Here is a 5723-nt window from a genome sequence, read left to right as displayed (position 1 = left end):
CTACACAAATCCATAGTGGAGTCCTTAAGATGGTTGGCTGGCATGTTGTATGCCTCCTTCCAGCAACTCCTGTAGCCATGGTGGTACCAAACGTATTGCTCTGTTTTCCTTTGGACCACATCAGTGAGGCCGAGGGGGGGGGGTGTCTTCTCATCGGGGCAGCCCAGGACCTCCACTTTGGTGCTGCCAACGCAGCAGTTTGACTTCACCTCTGGAGGCACACTCCAGTGTCTTTTGAGACAGACAGACGCCAACAAAATTGGAAAGGGCCAATGACAGGAGGAGATACCGTACCAGTTGATAACTCTGTGTAGCGGAGACAGAGACTCTCAAGCCCAGGGATGGAGGCCCTCCCTTGTTCCTGCCTTGAGTGGTTTTGCCTGGCTGGACTGTGCCCTGGAACTACAATGACTTATTGAATCTATATTATGAAGCAACTGATAGCTAGAAATACAGACACAAACTCATTCAAACATTGAAATGCTTCTTTCTCCATCTCGGTCTGCATTCACATGGCTTTTAGCCTTTTTTATAATATTTTATTAGGTTTTATCAATAGAAAAGTTTAGAAAAATACAAAAATGAAAAAGATACAAAATTACAAAATACAAAAATACAGACATTGAACACAAAGAAAGAAAAAGAAAAAACACATATAAAAGAAAACAAAAATTCCCTCTTTCTTAATTTCTCATCTTTAGTTAACTTATTTTCCTGACTTCCTCACGTCTCCCATTTTTGTATCCCTTTTAAAAATTGGTTCAGCAAATTCATGTCCTATTAGTTTATCTATTATTAATCCAATCTTACATTTTACCTTGTTGCTAGAACCCCTGCAATTCATTTCAATGTCATCAGCATTCAAAAATTTTACAATATTTCTGCAAATAAGTTTTAAATTTCCTCCAATCTTCTTCCACCAACTCTTCTCCCTGGTCTCGGATTCTGCCAGTCATTTCCGCCATCTCCATATAGTCTATTAGTTGCATCTGCCATTCTTCCAAGGTGCTTTTAGCCTTCTTTTCTGGCAATTGGTGACAAAGGGAATAGAAAGTTTAGTTGCATGGTCTTTCTAAAAGAAACAGCATGCTCCTCTTTTTATCGACCTACATGACGTGCATAAGCCGCTGCAAATCATTCTGGGGTGAGCAAAGCTTGTGGCGTTAGCCTTTGCACGGCTGCAGCCTCAGGTAGTTAAATCTTTTCCACCAGTGGCGCTACCCCCTCTCCAGCTCCGTGGTGTGAACTGTAGCAATCACGTTAGATAATCATAATTGGATTTCTACATTGCGCATCCTGTGTGCCTTGTCATTCAGAGCAAGATAAATATATCAACTGAGGGAGGAAATGATTTTCAATAGTCACACCCCGATAATCATTTCATTCACTGAAACCTATTATTACTATTAAATAGTAGTGGTTATCTTTTCAGGCTATGGCCTGTGAAGACCAGCTTATGCCAAGTAGATTCAGTTCCACTATTCATGGGGAGCACTCAGTGGAGACTAATGGGGCACTGCACCACTAAGTCTGCCCCCAACTTGTCTGCCTACCTCTTAACTTGTCTAGGGAGGTGGCACTGCTTTTCAACAGCAGCATCCTCTGTCTCAGTATTGCTCTCATAGAAGACTTTGGATTTGATATCCCACTTTTATCACTACCCAAAGGAGTCTCAAAGTGGCGAACAATCTCCTTTCCCCTTCTCCCCCACAACAAACACTCTGTGAGGCTGAGATACTTCAGAGAAGTGTGACTGGCCCAAGGTCACCCAGCAGCTGCATGTGGAGGAGCGGAGAATCGAACCCAGTTCACCAGATTACGAGTCTACCGCTCTTAACCACTACACCATAGTGGTAGAACTCAGCAGGAAGGAGGAGGGGGACAAAACTAGAATTAGAAGTGAGACACTGCCTGTCATGGGTTCTGGCTCCACCTTCTGCTGGTTTCCCTACCTTCTGCTCTAACCAGCATTCTAAATGCCCATTGTTCCAGGCGCATTTTGCGACAGGGAATTTCATTAGCTCGAGTAGTTTCTGAGCTCAGTACTGCACCTAAGATTTCAGTTTAAAACTGCAAGGTGCAAGAAAAGGAGGACCTTTTTCTGCCTCCCCACTTCCAGCTACTCTCTGAAGACTGGAGAAGAGACCCTCTTAAGAATATTAGGGGAGTGGGCAGGAGAAGGACAAGACCATGTGGAAAATGAACATAATGTTTTAGCTGCAGTTCATTCATTTCCAGCTTTATATCCTTGTTATAATAATGTGCATCCAGACATTCTGTTGTTGCGTCCATAACGATGATTTAAGGTGCCAGTTAGCTCCTAGCTTTCATATCTCAGTTTCTGGGTCTAACAGTTTCATTTATTACACTGCCTCCAGTCTGATGGCAGCAACAATATGAGCTTCCTCATGTATTAAGAATTGGACTGGAAGGACCTAGGTTCACATCCCCACTCAGTCATCAAACTTGCTGGGGAACCTTTAATTAGTCACTAATAGGGCTGGGCGATATATCAATATATTGTCCAAAATGAGCTTGAAGTCCATTATCAGTTTTATAGTTCTTGACCTGGCAATGTATCACAAATCATGATGTGTGGCTGATCTATTGTCCAAAACTGGTTTTAAGCCCATATCATGATAATTTTCATAATTTTTGACCTGGCCATATATTGTGAATCATGTGTATGTGTGTGTGTGCTATGCAAAAACCACAATGTGGGGAAAACCATGAAGCTAGCCAATGCCTCTACATTGTTCCATCCCTTTCAGACATCGTGATATATCAGTATTGCGTGATGTTTAGCTGGTAATATATGATGATGTTGAAAATCAGATATTGCCCAGCCCTGGCCACTAAAACCTTGCAAGATGGGGAGGGGGCAGAACCAACATGGAGGACTTTGCTGCCTAAGGGATATCCTCAAATGATGTCCTCCACCCACCCAAGTCAAGGTGCGCAGTAGTACCCAAGGCGCACTGAGTTATTTTGGCACCTGGGTCAGAAAATCCAACACCTCTCCCTTCCCTGGCAGTAAAAAATGGAAGAATAAATTAAGCAGCTGCTTGAGGTAGTCACCTGTCTCTCTGCCTAATGATAGGACCAGGAAGGGAGAAGCGGAAAAGGAGCAGCTCCTTGGACGCGTCCTTGAACACTTGAACAGAGAGCCAAATTCAAATGCAATAAATAAGCAGCAACACACTGAGGCAGAAATCCCTCCTACTGGATACCACAATGCAAGTTATTTTGCATCCTCCTGGAAATCAGAAAAGGGCTAGAACAGGTGTTCAAATTTCAGCTGGAAAATCATGCCAAAACATACATACCAAATTTCATGAAAATAAAATTTTGTCCAAGATGTATAAAATCTTGCTAGAATGGTATACAAAAGATGAGGAAGTTAAATCGGTTATGATACACTGGGCCAGAGATTTGGGTTATAATATACAGTTTAACAATTGGATAAAACTGTGGAATGAAAATATAAAATTTATGGCATGTACTGCGTTAAAGGAAAATGTTATGAAAATGATTTATAGTTGGTACATCACACCCGTGAAACTGGCAAAAATGTATAAAACATGTAATAAGTGTTGGAAATGTAAAGAAAAAGAAGGAACATTTTATCATATGTGGTGGGACTGTAAGAAGGTGAAGGGCTTCTGGGAAATGATATATAATGAGATGAAAAAGATGTTGAAATATACGTTTGTTAAGAAACCAGAGGCTTTTCTTCTAGGAATAGTAGGAAATGAAATAAATAGAATGGACTGTAAACTTTTCCAATATGCAGTAACAGCAGCGAGAATATTATTATGGTCCCAAAAATGGAAACAGGAACAACTGCCGACGCTCGAAGAATGGAGAATGAAACTGATGGAGTATGCTGAACTGGACAAACTAACAGGAAAGATCAGATATATACGAGATCAAAAGTTCATTGAAGACTGGGGGAAATTTTGAGACTATCTGAAATGTGTATGTGATGAGCAAATAACGCTAGTGGGATTTCAAGAAGTTCTGTAAATGATAGAGGACTATTGTATTGATGAAAACTAAGTGTGTGAAGGTTTATAAAATGCAATATAAAATTAGGAAATGCGTACTTAAAAATTTGAATAATGGATGATTGTCAGAGAGGTTGAAGGAAGTCTAAAAGAGAAAATATGTGATAAATTTAGATTGGATACTATAAATGTATGTTGGAAAATTTAATAAAAAATTTAAAAACAAACAAACAACATACATACCAAATTTCATTCTGATACCTGCCTTCAGGGGAAATAATTGGACTGAGATAGGTGAGAACTGAGCTGGGGATTGCTTGGGTCCCCTGTTAGTTGCTGCCCAATACTCTCAGACATCAGACCTAGGCTACTGAAATTAGGCAAATGTTGGCTCTTCTCTTCTGCATATTGGTGGTGAATCTGGAGACGGAGCAATCCAAACCAAAGATCTCCTGAAACAAGTGGACTTTGGAAAAGGTGGATCTCCAGATGACCTTGGTCTCAGCCGACTGAAAGTCCACCATCTCAGCTCAACTTGAGATAATGCCAGTGTCCAACCTCCATCTTGGCTCTGCTGAAGCTGGCTGAACTGAAACTAGGTAAGTCCCCCAAAACCTTGAGGCTTATGGGAATTGGGATCCAGTAATGCCTGTAGGAGGGACGTGGGTGGCGCTGTGGGTAAAACCTCAGTGCCTAGGACTTGCTGATCGCAAGGTTGGCGGTTTGAATCCGCGTGGCGGGGTGAGCTCCCATCGTTCAGTCCCAGCTCCTGCCCACCTAGCAGTTCAAAAGCACCCCTAAGTGCAAGTAGATAAATAGGTACCGCTTTATAGCGGGAAGGTAAACGGCGTTTCCGTGTGCGGCGCTGGTGCTGGCTCGCCAGATGCCGCTTAGTCATGCTGGCCATGTGACCCCGAAGTGTCTCCGGACAGCACTGGCTCCCGGCCTCTTGAGCGAGATGAGCGTGCAACCCTAGAGTCGGCCACGACTGGCCCGTACGGGCAGGGGTACCTTTACCTTTACCTAATGCCTGTAGGGTACCAGTCTAGGAAAGGCTGCTCTTATGCAACACAAGGAACTTGCATACCTTTGGAAGAAGCAAAAAATGCAACTGCCATGGTGCAGATTTCATTCAAAGAAAAACTTGTGTTGCTGTTTTCAAGAGCCACTGAAGAATTCAAGTAGTCAATCCGTGAGCTGCCATGAGGATGTGGCGTAACACAAAATGGCAGTCATGGGGCGTGGCATAACACAAAATGGCTGCAGTGGGGGTGTGGCACAACAGCTGCCATATCAGAGAACAGGGGTGCCAACTTGAATAAAATATTGGGGGGGGGCAGGTAATCCCCAACCCCGCATAATCAATTACATGATGTAGCACATGCACACCATTTGAATGGCAATGCCCAGCAACTGGGGGGGGGGGGCTCAAATATTTTATGTGGGGGTCAAAGAGAACTTGGCCCCTAGGAGTTGGCGCCTATGTCAGAGAAACAGACAAAGCCAGAATATGGTTTTATCTCCTTTTCTTCTCTTTTACATGTGGCAGCTGTTACATCACATCAGTGAGAGGAAGGCATCTAGATCAGCCACTGCCATGCTTTCTAACATGCTCACTTTGCAAAGGCATCTTACGGGTCGCTGCTGGTAAGAGGATGACAGGTTTGGTGGATCTTGGTCTGCTCAAACAGGATTTTTTTTTAAAAAAATTGTTTA

At 42.8% G+C, this 5723-nt stretch overlaps 1 long non-coding RNA gene across 1 annotated transcript; it reads right to left on the bottom strand.

The window, feature by feature from the left end:
* Nucleotides 1–419: 419 nt before the first annotated feature.
* LOC308589502 lies at nucleotides 420–5492 on the bottom strand. The gene is made up of 3 exons (XR_014009328.1): nucleotides 5038–5492; nucleotides 1017–4656; nucleotides 420–524 (listed from the first exon to the last, which is right to left on the bottom strand). It is a non-coding gene; the product is annotated as an uncharacterized lncRNA (long non-coding RNA).
* Between the last annotated feature and the right edge of the window lie 231 nt (nucleotides 5493–5723).

Source organism: Podarcis bocagei (genome assembly GCF_964188305.1).
Source record: "Podarcis bocagei genome assembly, chromosome: 6".
NCBI lineage: Eukaryota > Metazoa > Chordata > Lepidosauria > Squamata > Lacertidae > Podarcis > Podarcis bocagei.
The sequence above is the reverse complement of the archived record's forward strand: the minus strand, read 5'-3'. Positions and strand labels throughout refer to the sequence as shown.